The sequence below is a fragment of the Sciurus vulgaris genome, assembly GCF_902686455.1.
Source record: "Sciurus vulgaris genome assembly, chromosome: 7".
NCBI lineage: Eukaryota > Metazoa > Chordata > Mammalia > Rodentia > Sciuridae > Sciurus > Sciurus vulgaris.
In genome coordinates, this window is record NC_136467.1 from 57,737,640 (window position 1) to 57,754,814 (window position 17,175).

The 17,175-nt window shown below is 42.2% G+C and overlaps 1 long non-coding RNA gene across 1 annotated transcript in view; it reads left to right on the plus strand.

Moving 5' to 3' along the window:
• Positions 1-968: 968 nt before the first annotated feature.
• The window catches only part of LOC306666792, a 36,560-nt gene continuing 20,353 nt past the window's right edge, over positions 969-17,175 (plus strand). The window contains exons 1-2 of the long non-coding RNA XR_013765400.1: positions 969-1,123; positions 2,394-2,505. This is a non-coding gene — a long non-coding RNA (uncharacterized lncRNA). The remainder of the gene's footprint in view (positions 1,124-2,393; positions 2,506-17,175) is intronic.

The window sequence follows — 17,175 nt, forward strand, 5'->3', positions numbered from 1 at the left end:
GACAGAGAAGAAGGGAACAGAAACGGAGGCTTGAAGAAAGAATGGCTGTGTTGCTGACGACATTCCCAGGGGCCTTGCTATTGGGGAGGCAGGCACACTGGACCAGCAGGGAGCTAGCAGGAGCCTACTGTGCCCAAAGCGAGTAAATAGCCTTGAGCCAACAACAGCAGCACTACTAGACAGGCGGGTAAAAATAACAACTCCCTATTGGGGTTGAGACGGCCAGACCCTGGTGAAATTCATTTCTTTCAATAAATCCAGCAGCTTCCCCTTTGATAAATACTGTCAAGGCTGGAACATGTGGTGCTAACAAAATATGGTTTTAATTTGGGGCCCACTGCACTCATGGTTAAATACTCGTGTGTGTGTGTGTGTGTGTGTGTGTGTGTGTGTGTGTGTGTACAAAAGCTGCCTCAGAGCCAGCCAAGTTAATATGCCTGGCCTGAAAATGGCTAAACCCATGAGGATTCAGTTATACAGATTTTGCTGCTCTGAAAGGCAACGTAATCACCATCATCAATTTTAATGCTCCAAGACTTCTCATGAACATGGAAGCTTTTAAAGTTCAGCCGTTTGTGCATTTGCATCCAGCGCAGAAGCAGCCACACATTTGTTTTCCTGATATTTTATACCCCCTTTATTGTCATATGTTGTTTGACATTCAGAAAATAACACGCTGTTTTAATCAACAACTCAACACTGCACTAAAACTTGATGGTCCATAGCTTTGTAGCACAGGGAGGTGGGGGTGGAGGGAGAAGCGGAGTCGGGGGAGGAAATGAGAATCAGAGTTTAGCAACAGACCAAGGCTTGTTCTAGTGGGACTCAGTCCTGGGAATACAGAAACGCTCAGTGTTTTTGTCAATCTGCTCGTCAGTCTTGAAACAGCCCAGGGAAAGAGGAAACTGGCTAAACGAGTTTCTGTGTGGCCCCTGTGGTGGACACTGCTGGTAACTGGACCTCCAGGCCATCATGAATAATGAAGAAACCTGCCTCTTCCCCAGTGTGGGTCACAGGAACTGTACGAGGCAGCTACCCAGTCAGCCAAAGACGACCCAGTCAGCCAAAGACGACCCACCGCACCTGGCCAGTAATCTTATCGGGAAACAAAGCTGAGAATGAGGTCAGCAGCAGGTGTCCTCAGGGTGATGGCGAGCAAAAAAGGGGAAGAGGTTGGGTAGGGGATGGGAGGGTGAACCTTTCTGCATGTCCCTAGAAGAGACGTTGGCCCTTCAAGAGACCAACTCCTCAGGAGGCAGTGAGCTGGGTCGTTTCAAAAAATAAGCAAGAATCGAATAATTTTCTGAAAGAAGTAGGAGTTTATTCCAAAGGGAATATGTGAATGAAGAGAGCTGGGAGGAATTCCTCTTTGCATGCTGCATTTTAAAATCTGTTGAAAGTATATTTCCAGGACTGGGGATGGAGCTCAGTGGTAGAGGATTTGCTTAGCAGGCACAAGGTCCCATGTTCAGTCCCCAGCACTACAAACAAGAAAAAAGAAAATTCATTTCTGTTTTTATATACTCATAGTTGACAGAAAAAGCCTAAGGTTCTGTGAACAGCAACTTCCCAATCAGTCATTCATCAGCAAGGGAAATTCTAAAGTAGAAAAACTTTATGGGAATCCTTAAACTTTGAATATTCATTGTCCCTTTCTTTCTCTCTTTCTTTTCTTTTTTTTTTCTTTTTCTTTCTTTCTCTTTCTTTCCTTCTCTCTTTTTTGGTGGCAAAAGTGTGGCATGTTTATTGTAGAAAAATGTAAGATATTAAAAGTTCAGGCATTGTTTAAAAATTGGGACAGTTCTTTTACTAAGGGAAGACTTCCTCTGGGCCACATAAAACTACCAGGTTTAAGGTAAGAGGTGCTTAGGTGTAGATAGGAGAGTATCAGGTATTTTCCAGTGGTCACTGGGGTCCTGTATGTTTTCTCTGGTTTTCTGGAGGGGGAGAGTAAAGGCGATATCCTCCCCACCCCAAATGCCGTTGGTCAGTGTGGAGCCATGGGGGCTGCTGGTCCAGGCCAGGGGAACATCTGGGGCACGGCTGCATGTTGACACTGGCTTCTTTTTTCCTTGGATGGCTTCCTTGCTAATGAAAGGGATTGAGAGGACAGCCTGGCAATTTATCTGGAAAAATAATTCCGACTTCTAATGGCATAGAGATTGTGTACCATTGGAGAGGGTGGGGGAGAGGATTTGTTCCTGCGTATTCATCGTAGTGATGAAATGCTATAGGGACAAGAGGTCAGTGGGCATTTAACCTAAACCAAATTTAGCAAGTGGAACAAGCCTCTAATTGGAGGCCTGGATTCCACATTAAAAGCCACTCTCTACCTGATACCTTTTTAAGATACTGCTGTGATATCTAAATTTCATGGATTTCACTTATTGCAGGTCCCCATGAAGCAGTGATACACAGCCCAGCACCTGCTCCCAGCAACCTTGAGAGAGGGGCTAAGTGGAAAGAATCAGCATTTCTGTTTTAGGCTCTCTGACTCTCTAATTTGTATTTAACCCCCTCCAAGCTGCTGGGTTCCTTTTTCCTCCAATATCCATTTTAGTAAGCTTCTGTGATTTCTGCCCTTATGTGTCTCTGCTCTTCTAGTAACTAAGAACCAAGATTCTGATCAGGGAACTTCTCCTCCCCCACTCACAGTCCCTGTGTGTGGATGAAATCAACACCCTTCTGAATGTGGGGTGGAGGACATAAGCAAGTGGAGGCTAATCCTTTTATCCTATTTCATGCCTACATGATTGGTCCAGGCACAGCCTATGAGAGGCAATGATATTTACCCAGGTACTTCTGGGAAAGAGTTTCTTACTTGTTCCTCTGTATTGGACACTTGAGGGAATTCAGGGCTGAAGCATCTTCCATTCCCTTGGGGGCCACAGCAAGTTGGTATGAATTCTAACACCATAGTCCAATCTGAAAGCTACTTGGGAATAAAACAAGACAAATATCTGTGTTCTGATAATACCTTATGAGCAATAAATCCAACTGTATCTAGAGCTGTGGATTTCTAATCAGGACTAGTTGATAATTTTTCTTTTTGCTTAAACCAAAATCATAGCAGGTGTTCTGCTATTTGCCATTAGATGATGGATGCATCCAAGAACTTCCTGTTCCTCCTCATTAACCCATATCAAAAACTACATTCAGGAAATGATCATCCACTCTAAATTATCAACTATTAGATAATACTTTGAATATGACTCTTCAAGAAAACTTTCAGTTGTCAGAATTAATTCAGCAAATATTAAGCTCCTGTGATATTTTGGTACAAAGAAACATGGCAAAATATGCTAGAAATAAAGGGTGGCCAAGCTTTCCCATGGAACTCAGTCGTTTAGTGTATAATTTTGGCCATTTTGATCAGTTCCAACTTCTGATAATGGCAGAGGAAATTGCATGTGACTAACCCTCCTGCCAAAGACAATTTTAAATTCTGGACTGCAAACAAAATAATTACAACAAAACATGTACGAAGGTCCTGAAAAACAAGTAACATCATTTGATTCTACAGACAAAAACTGGACAAGACATGACCCTTGCAAAATGGAATGACAAGGGGTGAGATGCACATGTATCAGGCTTTGCCTTGGACAGTGTTGTCCACTTCCCAAGGTGGAGAGAGTGTGAGCTCAAGAAGAAATTGGCAATCCAATTGAACTGAGGACTCAGAGATTGGAGTCTGGGGTTTCTACAGAAGGAAACTGGGGAGGAAGAAATCTCACAAAGATGGGAGCTTTGGAGCAGGAGCCCCTAAATCTGTGTGCAAACTTCCCTCACTCCTGAACTCTGCATATGCAGGGTAGGTGCAAGTGGCCCAGGGAAAAATAAACTTGAAGGCTGAAAAGTGCTGTTACCTGGCATTAGGTAGATGGAATTTAGGGTTCAATCATCACCAAGTTACCGAGGCCTGAAAGACATCTAAGCCTTTCCATTAGGTGACAGGAGGATTATTTCTCAAGACTAGTGACCTTGCTCTAGGAATAAAGGCAAAACTGAAATAGACCTACCCTTGGTTAAAACCAAGTCTCTAGAGATGCATCATTCAATATAATAACCTCTAGGCTCACTTGGATTTTGAAATTCAATTAGAACCGAAGATTTAAAATGTAGTTCCTCACTCACAGTAACCATATACAAATGCTTCTAGCTACATATGGTTAATGGCTGTGGTATTGGACTGCACAGGTAGTAGAACATTTATATCACCACAGAAATTCTGATGTTTCTTCAAAGGGTCAAGATACACTATGCTAGTAGTTTAACTGCTTGTGAGAACAAAAGTCAATTTTCTTTAGAGAAGGATAGCAGGATCCAGAATCTCTTTAATTTGTCATCCCCAAATTTCAGAATACAATTAAAAAAAAATAGTTACTAATTGTGCGATTAAGGAGGAAAACATAACCCATAATGAAAAGAATAAAAAGACAATAGACAAAGACCCACAGATGACCCAGAAGTTGGAATTAATGGACCTAGTAACTATGATAACTATGTTAAAGAATCTATAGGGAAATACACATATTGTAAGTGAAGAAATGGGAAATTCCAAGAGAGAGTTGAAAACTAAAAAAAGAACCAAACAGAAATCCTGAAACTAAAAATACACTATCTGAAATTGAAACACTCTTTTTGACATTAGGAACCACGACCATAGTGAATATAATATGTGAAATTGTTAGAGAACTTGAAGACAAGTCAATGGATATTATGTAAACAGAAAAACAGAAATTAGAAGAAAAAGAAGAATGGGGCATCAATAATCTGTGGCACAGTATCAACCAGTCTAAATATGGGTAATTAGAGTTCTAGAAAGAACGGGGAGAGACAGTGAAGTAGAAAAAGTATTTGAAGAAATATTGGTTGCAGCCAGGCACGGTTGTGCATGCCTGTAATCTCAGAAACTTGAGAGGCTGAGTTCAAAGCCAGCCTCAGCAACTTGATGATGCCCTAAGCAACTCAGTGAGCAACTCAAAGAGGGCTGGGTGAATTGTGTATATATACCACAGTTTCTTTTTCTATTCATCTGTTGAAGGACATCTAGCTATAGTGACTTGAGCTGCTATAAACATTGAAGTGGCTGCATCACTGTAATATACTGATTTTAAGTCCTTTGGGTATAGGCCAAGGAGTGCGATAACAGGGTCAAAAGGTGGGTCCATTCCAAGTTTCTGAGGAATCTCCACATGGCTTTCCAGTAAATATTATGGCATTTGTGGATAAATGAATGGAATTGGAGAATATCATGCTAAGTGAAATAAGCCAATCCCAAAAAAACCAAAGGTCAAATGTTTTCCCTGATAAGTGGATAATGATATGCAATGGGAGTGGGGTGTTGGGAGGTGAAAGAAGAATGGAGGAATTTAGATTACGTAGAGGGAAATAAGAGGGAGGGGGGTATGAAAAATGGTGGAATGAGACAAACATCATTACCCTATGAACATGTATGATTACATGAATGGTATGAATCTACATCGTGCACAACCATGGAAACGAAAATGATGTACCCCATTCGTGTACAATCAAAATGCAGTCTGTAAAAGTAAAAAAGTAAAATAGGGCTGGGGATGTGGGGATGTGACTCATTGAGTTTAATCCCTGGTACCAAAAAAAAAAAAAAAAGAAGAAGAAGAAGAAAAGAAGAAAAAGAAAAAGAAATATTGGTTGCATTTTTTTTTTTCCAAATTCGATCAAAACAGCCATTTCAGCCAACTCCAAACAGGATTATTGCAACCATTTAGATGACTCTTACCTCAAATCCAGTCTGACCCACTCACTGACAAGATACGAGGTCACATGTATACCAAGAACTTCTGTAAGTAAGACAGAGCCTGAGGTGAGGGCCCAAATATTTAGAGGCAGTGCCGACACCGAGGACTCTTCTTGGAGTTTTACTAACTGCAGAAAACAACTCTGGTGTATAGTCTCCTTTCTTAATGACATGACAGTCTCCTTCAGGACACCCTGAGATGGGCTCTTCAAACATTTCTAAAGGATCAAGTGGATTTGACTCCAGCTTACACTGACTTGAAGTAAATGTTATAGTTAGCTGGAGAATAACTACGATTTCTGAGAGCCAGAGGAAATGGGGAGAAGCCAAAGAAATCAAGGAAAACTAACCCAAAGCACAGCTAGAACTCAGGCTGAGAGGGATGAGGAAAAGATTGGCAGGAATCACCCTCAAGGACTCGGAGATTCCTGCTGGGCCCTTAGTTAACACCCATCAGGCCGCTTATGAGCACGTGTAGCAGTTTTGATGATTTCTGTGGCAATAGCCACTGTATCAAACTGACTTGAATACAAAGAAATTCATTACTTGGCAAAACTGAAATTCCAGAGGCAGAGTTGACTCCAGAACTGGTTGAGTTAGCAACTCACCCATGTCAGTCAGGACCCATGTCCTTTCCTTCCCATTTTATTTGTGTCGCAAGTGTTCTTACCTTAAGGTTGATTCCCTTCAAGATTCGAGAAGGCTGCTGAAGGACAGGGCTACCTGTGTCTACTTGTTCATATCTAGCAGAAGAAGCAGAAAGCAAAAGCAATCCAGTGGGAAGGCTTTCGCTTTAATCTGATGTAGCTAATTTAAGTTGTACCTATAGCAAAAGAATTTTAGAACAAGTATGGATGGGTAGGGTGTCTTAAGTCAATTCTTCTACCCAGATTCCTAAGGTTTGTCTCCAATGCAGGGGGGTCCTGGCATTTGGTAATTCAGAATTATCTCTTAGTATCACTTAATTGCATTTTCATTTATTTTATGTGACTAAAGAAAAAACTGACAGGCCCATGGAGTTGTTGCTCTTGAAGCTTTTTCTGGTTGCCTACATCATGGGGCTTTCTCTAGTAGGAGATATTTCTCCAGGCCCTCAGAAGGAAGCAGGGTCTGGTGGGCAGCAATTTGTATACTGAGGCAGTTGGTAAGCATTTTAGATGGTAGATGACATTAAACATAGCACCAACAGTAGACTCAATTCACCTATAGCACTACCCAAGGGTTCTAACAATAGCAACCATCAAAAACAACAATAGCAATACAAACTGGAAGAGATGACCCTGAATTCAATGAATTGAAAATTATGGGAAGAGTTTTGATTGAAAAATCTCCAGTTGGCTATAACAACTACCTCTTCTTCTTCTTCTTCCTCCCCCTCCCCCTCCCTTCCTCCTCTCTCCCCCACTCCCCCCTCCTCTTCTTCTTTGGTACTAGGGATTGAACCCAGGGGTGCTCAACCACTGAGCCACATTTCCAGCCCTTTTAGTATTTTGTTTAGAGACAGGGTCTTGCTGAGTTGCTGACGCTGGTTTTGAACTCAAGATCCTCCTGCCTCAGTCTCCTGAGCTGCTGGAATTACAAGCATGCACCAGCTCCCTATAACTTCTTATACAACTAAACCAACCTGTTGTGTAGCGAAATTAGTTTTCGGATTGTGTTTTTCACACTCAATTAGATCTGCATTCTACGTTGGCCTATGCACTAGGGGGCCTGAGTACACTGCTCACAGATGAGAAAAAGAAAACAATGGCAAACACTTGTGGTCTATTCATCAACATGAAGCCACAGGCTGTAGTCTAAGGATTAGGAAGGAGGTTATGATAAAAGATGAAAGGAAAAAGACTTGCAGGGAAGGTGATGGGAAATTTGGGAACTTTAGTTTTACTATTACACACTGATTTCTCTTTTTCTTTACTAAGAATATATTTACTATCTAAGGTGCAGCTACACGTCTGGAAATTTTAGTCCTATATCATCTCTTTTATTAATATCAGACATCACTACACTGCCTGGGGACCTTGGAGACACGCTGGCTGTCTATTAACCACACTTGTTGTTCCAGATATGCTTAGAATGGGTATAACAGAGGGTGGATATCCCAGCTAAAGTGAGGAGGGGTTAGAACCAAGCAGAGAAAATCACTGAAGGACAATATTAAGTACAAGGTCAAATGATGAGGTCAGAGACACACATAGGAAACCATCCCAGGAGCGTTGGCTTGAAGTCATCCTTTGGCGGTGGGGGTGGGGAGGTCTTTTTAAACTCCTATGTTTGGCAAACTAGAAAATAGAGACAAAGGTAAATATTATGCCAGATTCAGCAAACAGCAGCTGGTACCAAAGAAGGCCCAGGACAGCCCTGAGCATAGAGAGAATACTGCTGGTTAGGCACTGTTCTGTAGCCAGACCATGCACAGACACAGAGGGTCACCCGTAAAGGGAAGGGCAATTAGAGTCGGAATACACAGAGGTCTTTGGAAAGAAGGAATCATGCTTTCTGAACAGTCATTGATTTTGAAATTGTTCTAATGGCAGTGCTTTTCACAAGCTGTGACCCAAACATGCTCCAGTTGACACCTTCCCTCTTTAACCCTGGTCGATTCTGCTGCCTCAGTTCACAGGAGGGAGCCTTGGTATCTTAACCCTGATAAGTTCTCCTCTCTTCCACAGAGTTCCTTGCCTGAGTTGAAGCTTGTCTTCACTCGGAGGGCATCGCTTCTTCTGCAGTCCTAAGTATTCTTCTATATCATGTGTACCCAAGATCGGGAAGTAGGAGAGGCTGCATCCTTGTTCTCTGATACAGCCTCCACACACTCCTATAGAAGAGGCTGCTCCTCTGAAGCCCAGGAACTGAGTTCTTGTTCCCTGGCTTCCTGGATACTTTTTCTAGAGAGGGGTTATCTCCTAGCTCTCACACCTCAGTCTCATCTTTCTCCTAGGAGAAGTCACTGTACTCATGGATGACCCAGTCAACATTCTGGCCTCTTCATTTCTTCATCTCTTTCATCACCTGCAGCACCTGCTTCTTGGTCACACCTTGGACTTAGCCATCTGTCAAATCTTCCACGGAACTGCCACTCCCTATCATTCTAGTCTGCTTGCCCACTGTTCTGTACCTCCTTATACTGAGCCCTTAGTGCCTGGGCCACACTACCTTTCCTTATCCATTAACTCATCTTCGTTTCCCTGTGAAGCCACTTTAGATTCTGTGGTCCATATGTCAATCACTATCTTGCTGATCCCATTCTCTGAGTCTCCTCCTAGGCAGCAAAGGAAGACCAAAAAGAAATCCACAGCCTAGCAGTCTTTGCCTGGTCATTGTTGCCACTGATCTCAAACCATGTCCACCACAGGGAATCCCACTGTCCTCTTGTGCCCCACTCCTCAGTCTCTCAAATGATCATTTCAGACTTTCTCCACTTCTGACCTGATCTCATCCCTCACTCCTGGAAGATGCCTTTTTCCCCTGCTGGCAGGAATTGTCTCACTTCCTGCCACCTGCACCCATTTTTTGCTTTTTGTCCTTCTGACAAAATGGAAGTGATGTTCTCTTCCTGCAGAGTCAATTCCCGTCCTCATGCCATGGGTGCAGCCTTCTCCAAGAAGGCATGTTACTCAATATCTTCTTCTGTATGACCTGTTCCTCTGCCATGGGTTCTCTCTAACATCATCTAAGCATGCTCTAATCACTCTCATTGTAAAATCTCCCATTCCTGGACCCCAAAGTTTCTTTCCAGTTCTCTTTTCTTCTCCCCCACTTTACTCACAAATGGATCAGAAGATGTGCACAGTTGTAGTTTGCCTTATTCAGCATGCATTTCCTCTTCAGCCTCCTCCAGCTGGTTTCCTCCACTCTTCCAAAACCCAGGGACCTCAATGACCCTAAATCTCATGGCAATTCTCAGTCTTCATATTCTGTGACCTCTCTGTAGACTTCAACAAGGGTGACCTCTCTTCTTTGGGAAGAAGTGTGTTTTCTTGGAACTGAAGCCACCACATTCTCCTGAGTCTGCTCTTTCATTCTTGCCCTTTCTCTGTCCCTTTGCCAGCATCTCCTGTTCTACTTGACCTTTAAATGTTGGAACTCCCCTGGCTCAGCCTTTTCTCATTCTGTTTGCTTGGACTGTCTCACTCACTGGAGAGCTCACAACTACCCAAGCTTTTGTCTAATCTCAACCATACAAACACCTGCTATTTGGGGGCACCTGGTACTCAGTTTGTTTAGAGCAAACTCCTGGCTTTTCTTACGGTGCCGAAGAGTTTTGCACGTTCCCCTCCATTTCTCCACACAGGAGGCTGACTTGGTTACTCTATTCACTGGCTCTCTTGCCTCTGACTTCCACCTGGGTTTGGCCTTTTGGAATCCTTGGTAGGAGATTAGAAATTAGAGAGAGAGTGAGCACGGTTTATTCCCTCAGCTCTCTCTTTGTGGGGCTGTCTGGACTGAAGGTCACTGTTCCCCTTTATGGGGCCTTCTTCACATGACCATCCTCCTGAAGTTGAAGGTAGCAATGCCCTAGTTCCTGGTGTTGCCCCCACCTTGTGATTTCCCTATACCATGTCTACACCATTGTAAACAGTTTGCTGTTTATCCTAGATTGCATGTACCATCTGTTTCTTGCTGGTACCTTAGGTAATTGAGGAAGGTGCATCAGGAAATGGAGCCTCAAAATGGGATTTTGGGATTGAGTTGATGATGTTTGCAGAGCTAAAGAATAACCTTGTGGGGAAATAGAGGTTTGAAGGATGGAAATGGATGCTTACTTAATCTGCATGCACAATATCACACTAACTCAAATGATCTGTTGTCATAGCACAGGATGAGAAGTAAGCAGAGGCTAAGACACTGGTAGAGCAAGTGTCCGTGACACATGCTCTGTCAAAGGTAGTGATTTTAAAGACTTTGGAGCTACCCAGCTACTTATTCAAACTCTAGAGAGTATATATGGGCAAAAGCATAATAAGACCTATGAATACATATTGAAGAACGCCCCTTTAGAGTCCATTGTTCGTGGCAACACTGAGGGTCTCTCAATAATTTACAGTTGTTATAGTTAAGAACAAAGCCACAGGCCTTCTTGCAAGAGTGCAGAATTGCAGGACCAATTCAAGAGTTAATCTTTCCAGGTCTCTAATGTTAATGAAAAGTCCTAATGGGACATAGTTGAGGCTGGGAACCAAATTCCCCTACACCTTTTTTATGAAGGGAAACAACAAAACAAAACAAAAACATTTTCAGTGACTCTGTGGAGCAGTTGCCTCAAGAGCTGATGCCTATTCTCAGACCTACTCCCTGTCTTTGCTTTGCCTTCAGGCCCATAACAAGAATTAGATCCCAACATAGGCCAGAAGAGGGAATAAATCTATGAGACCTGCTGCAGGATAAAATAGCCCATCCAGACTGAATCACTTATAAGAACCCCATCAACAGAAACCAGGGAAGAATATGCAGGGGGGGAATCTAAGGGTGTTCCACCAAGGAAGAAGATGCCTTTGACTCTGTCAGGCTGATTTATAAACATGGGCCATCATCTAGGATTGAGTGTTGGCTCAAGCACCAGGGGTTAGGTTTGCAGTCTGCTGTATAGGCTAAACAGAGCTGGGAGACAATGATGACCTGTGGTTGTTTGGGTTGAAGTTCTGTAACTTCTCTGGCTTATGGTAGAACAGTGGTTCTCAAAGGTGGCCTTTGGATTATGAGCACTGCCTGGGAATTTGAACATAAATGCTCAAACCTTATCTGTTGACTAACCCCAAACTCCGGGGATGAGACTGGGACCCTGTGCTTTCAAAATAAACCTGATGCACATTAAAGTCTGGGAGCTTGCAGCTCAGATGCAAATATTTTCACGATTCAAAAATCACCTAGGAATCTTGTTAAGATGCAGATCTGATTTGGCAGTTCTTGAGGAGAGCCTGAGATTCTAATGTGCTCTCAGGTGACCAAGATATTGCTAGTCTGTGAGCCACACTTTGATTGGCACAGATGTAGAAGAGGAGCGAGTCTGAAAGCTGGGAGGAGTGGAAATGCTGGATGGAGCTATTGCAGTCCTTTTAGCCACCACCTAACCTCCTGCCCTGGAGAACCTGAGGAGAGTTTCAGGAAGGTAGGAGGGTAAGAGGAGTACCAGGGTCCTGGAAGAGCCCTGAGGTGACTCTCTTCTGAAGGCCAGAGATGACAGTGGTGATGATACAGTGGAATGGGTTTCTCTGAACTTAATGGGATCACCAGAGATAAGGCAAATACAATTTTCTTAGTAAGCCATGGGGACAGAGAGAGAATCATACCGAGAACTGCCACTGTTTGCTGATGGGCTGCTTCAAGAGGCTCCGATTATGGAGGAAAACTGCAGCTTTTTTCCCTTTTCGCTTACCTAAAACCGCCGCTTCTTGCGCTTGCGGCCCGACCAGCGGGACAGAAGATACGTACTTGAAAGGTTCATCAAGCAGCTTCCCCTTTATTCAAATAACACCCTCAATATATAAGCAGTCTCATGCGTAAGCAATTGTAACCAGATATGTCCATCCAACCCTGTTAAAGGTCAAGCAATCACTCGCTCGAGCATACATGTAAAGTATATCTGTCCATGCGCTAGGCAGCTGAACTGATTATAATACAGCCAATTGTAAACGTGTTCTGCCTTTCTCCATGCATAATCAGAACGCCGTTTGCTCTCTGCCAGTTGCCATCTTTGGATGCACGTGGTGTAACCCTGGGCCCCGGGTTCTGCCCACCACAAATCAGAGTGTTTGACATGCAGGTATCTGCAGCAATGGCTAACTAACTGATCACCAGTTTCCTAGAAATGAATGGGCAGCTTACTAAATTACTTTATATATACAGGGAGACAAATTTGAGCTCTGCTGGACAGAGATCAAACTTGCATCTTCACAGTGGGGACATATGACCTCTTGGATCTAAGCCAGAACTCTGTGAAGAAAGGTTTCTGTGACTTTCCCAATGGCTGGAGGGACCAGTGACCATTTATCACAGTGTCTGCGTGCTGGGGAAAAGGAAATAACCATTGCTTTGGTGGGGGGTGTTAGATACTGAGCTTTATAGTAACTCCCACCCTCCCAGACTAGAAATGGCATCTGAGTCCACTTCCAGGGTAGAAATCAGATGATACAGTCTTGACTTGAACTCATCTAATAAAGGGTTCAGTGAGACTCCAGACCAGTGTGAGCCCCTGTCCCAGAAGATACAAATGCAGTGTGAGGAGACATACTTAGTAAGTGGCAGAATCCTCATGTTGGTTCCCTGAGGACTAGTCTAGTCGGAAGGCCCAAGTGGACCCCTTGGCCTGGCTTCCCCCACCACAAATGGAAAACCAAAATGGTATTTTATTCCTGTCACCATTGGTTGGCCCCCAAAGCATACCTCTCCAGCTTCCCTCTTACTTCCAGGCCTCTGCATTTCTTCCTCATAGCTCTTCCCAGAATGCTCTCCTCTGTGCTATCCCACTGCAGGTCCACTCGCCTTGTACACCCTCAATTGCTTTCTGGGGCTCCTCTAGCTTTGTTGTCTTCACAGAAATTTGCCTGTTCTTGGTCCAGCTTGCTTGAGACACTGCTCCTTACCCCAGACTTTAGAATAATGGGTGAGCTCCCATTATTGATATATTGAACCTCTCCTTTAAAAAAACAAACAACTTAAATCACAAAAATAAAACATGTTGGTTGTAGACCACTGCAACAATGTGGGAGAATATAGGCCCAAAACAGTCCCACTCCTGTTTCCTTCTCCTCCAGAGGCAACCAGCACTTTCTATTTACCCACACATACAAGCCGATGTATGGCTTTGCTCATTGCAAATGGAATCATTCTGTTCCTATTAATTTGTGACATGCTTTTCTCACTTAACAGTGTATCAAAGAGCTCATGTTACATCATGTGGATCTACCTATGTCATTATTTTATTTTGAGGTCTGATCTTATTTGTTACTCTTAAAAATTCTCATTTTTTATTGGACTCAGAAGTAGAAGCTCTCAGGGAAAACAGTCTGCAACTCTCTGTAATCTGTTCCTGGTTTTTCTTTGACTTTCTTCATTCTCTTGACCTGAAGTTGAGCATATTCTGCAACCTCTTCCTTATTTTTTTAGTACACTGTTTCTTCAGACCAATGAGCCAGCATCTGTGTAGCAGGACACCTGGAGCAACAAAACACTGAACATTCTATGCTTTGGTCCTGGGTTTCTTACTGTCCTTATTTGAGGGTTTCTGGCAACATATTGTTGAATACCATCTTCTTTAGAGAGATTGAAGTTTGTGGATTCTTCTAGTTCTTTTGGGCCCCAGGCAACAAGGCACAGTAGTATCTATTAATCCAGGAATACCCTTCTCTCTATTTTTTACAATAACCAAATTGAGACTGCTCAAATTGGCATCCACAATGCAACCCTGAGCAGATCTGTACCTTTTCTCACTATTTCTCCATGGTCTATCACAGGAATGCTCTTTACTCAGTATCAGGTGAACTTGGCCATGGGTCAAGATACCTGCTTCAAACAAGGGAAACCTCGTTTGTCATTCCCACCACTGAATTGTACCACATAAGCCAACCAGAACACCAGGAGAAACTTCTGTGGCCATATGCTTCTCTTAAAAAGTTCAAAGATTGCATTCATCATCCACTTGAATGAGTTTATGGCAGTCAGTGACTGGGAAGGAGACATTAGTTCATCTTGATGCAGGTGATCATCCACAAGGTACACATAAAAAAGCCTTTTATAAATTAGACTTTTTATTGTGAGGTAGTAGATTCACATGCAGTTGTAAGAAATGATATAGTGAGATCACATGTAACTTTTCCCCGGGGTTCCATCAGTGGTAATATCTTGCAAAACTATAGTACCACATCACAGGGTATGAACATTGGTATAATCCATTAATCTTCTCCAGACTTCCAGTTTTGCTTGAACTCATTTGTGTGTATGCTTAGTACTATGCAATTTTTATCACATGTGTAGATTTGTATGTGGACCATCACAGTCAAAACAGAGCAATTCCAAACCACAAGAATCCCGTGTTGCTTACATCACACTGGGGTTAGGGGTGACGTTTAGTGGCAGATCATTCAGCTGGCATGCCTGAGGCTCTGATCCTGCTCCCCAGCATCACAAGATCAAACAAAAACAAACAAAAAATCCTAGCACACATTAGAGCCTCACCTGCTTTCCTCTTCCCTTACCCTTGACAATCACTCATTTATATTGTTTGGGTATTCCCAAGCTGTTACATAAATGGAATATTATAATTTGTAACCTTTTAGAACTGGCTTTTTCACTTAGCATAACTCCTTGGGGGGTTCATCCTGGTTGAGTGCATCAACTTTTTTTTTATCACTAAGTGGTATTCTGTGATATGAAGTTTCCATAGTTGGTTTAACCATTCAACATTCAAGAATGTCAGAATTGTTTTCAATTATGAAAAAAGTGCTATGAACATTCATGTACATTTTCTTGTGAATATACGTTTTTGTTTTTTCTGGGATAAATGCTTGAGAGTAAAATTGCTAGGTGGTATGGTAATTGCATGTTTAGGGGGAAATGAGTGTCTTAGTCTATTTTTTTGTTCATAATAATTAAATACCCCATACTAGGTAAGATATAAGGAAAGAAATTTTATTCTGGCTCACAGTTCTGGCCTAAGGTTAAGGGGCCGCATCTGGTAATGACCTTGCCAGAGTCCTGGCACAGGGCATCACATGGTGAGACAGAGAGAACATGAGTGTCTCTCTCCCTCTTAAAGCCACCAATATCCAATCAGGAGGGTCCCATCCTGGTGACCTTGTCTAACCCTAAATACTTCCCAAGACCTCAGCTCTAAGCATCATATAGTCAGATTATGTTTCTACCCTGACAACCAAGATTCAATTTTGACATGAGTTTTCAGAGGGATCATAGCAATGGACATGCTCATATTCTACAGATGTAAGTATAAGGTAGTACAATGTTTTAGGAGAGTAAGTTGGCAGTACTTATAAATTTTTTTAATGCATTTAATTTTGTCTCAGTTTTGCCTCTAGAAATCTACCTTACAAAAACATCTGTGTAGTTGTTAAAAAGTATACATACCAGCATATTCCTTGAAGCATTATTTGCACTAGAAAAAAAAAATTCAACAACCAAATATTCATGTGGCACTATGTTATAGTTCTTCTAAAATTTGTCTTTATTTTTGCCACTGGGTTGGGTGAAACTGTGATATTGTTTGAATTTGAAACTCCTGTAGGAATTAGAGTTATGCATTTTCCCCACAAGATTCTTATCTTTATATTTCTTCTTCTGGTCTAGGCATGTTCTTTGCACAAAAACACATTTGAGTGGTGGGTCTTTTATGAAGTTGGGGATAACTTTCTCAAATCATAGATGTTAACCTTTTATCTATTGGTCTGCTGTTTGTCCTTTAAGTCTAGAACTTTTAGATTTCTGTGTAATCAAACCTATCACATTTTTTCTTGAAGGTTTCTTGAGTTGTTGGGGGAAGAGTTTTCCTTCTTTCCATCCTGTGTTTATTCCTATTTTGAGTTATGTCATACATATTAATTTGTGTGTTGCCTCAAATTCTTTTTAAAAGAAGTAAAGGATACATTGATCCTATCAATAAGTAAAAATGCTATGTGAGACATGGAAAATGATTTTTATTTATTCCTAACTGTCACATTTCTCGAAAGATATAATTCTTTCTGTGCTGCATACATTTTCAAGTGATGCCGGAAGGAGTAATTATATCATAACTTTAAAGGATTATGAACACCGAAGGGAAAGGTGCTGTTTAAACACGCTGCTAATAATGTGTTTGCACATTTTCAACCTGCTCAGGTTACATTCACGTGGACCTGCAGCATGACTGGTACTGTTCCTCTGAGGACAGAGAATGTGAGGAGGCCAGGGTATGATTCTTGAGGTTTAGTTAGGCAAGGACGTCATTGAGCTTGCTAGGAACTGGATGAAGAGCTCACCATCCAGCCATTTGTAATTGACCACAGCTGTGTTGCCTGGTGGTGGGTATGAAATGAAGCAACGTATTTGGTCAGAGAATTAGCACAAATATCATTTAGGAAAATTCAAAAGTTGATTTAGCACCAGCAACAAAAATAAAGTCATTTGGAAGAACCAGAAATGAAACAAAGAGATGAAAACGGAGATTTAGTCCACATGTTGGTTATTGACAGTTCCTTGGAAGGAGCGGTCATGAATTTTTGATCCCTAAAAGCAACCACATATTAAAGCAATTTAACTAATTTAGACATGTTTGCCACTTACCACAAAGAAAATAAATTATAGTGGGTCCTAGACGGATGACTAGAAAGTCAATTCACCTAAGATGGAAGGCTGTTGCAGGCACTCACATTATGTAATCAGTACGGTATGTCGGCCCTGGTGGTTTGCCT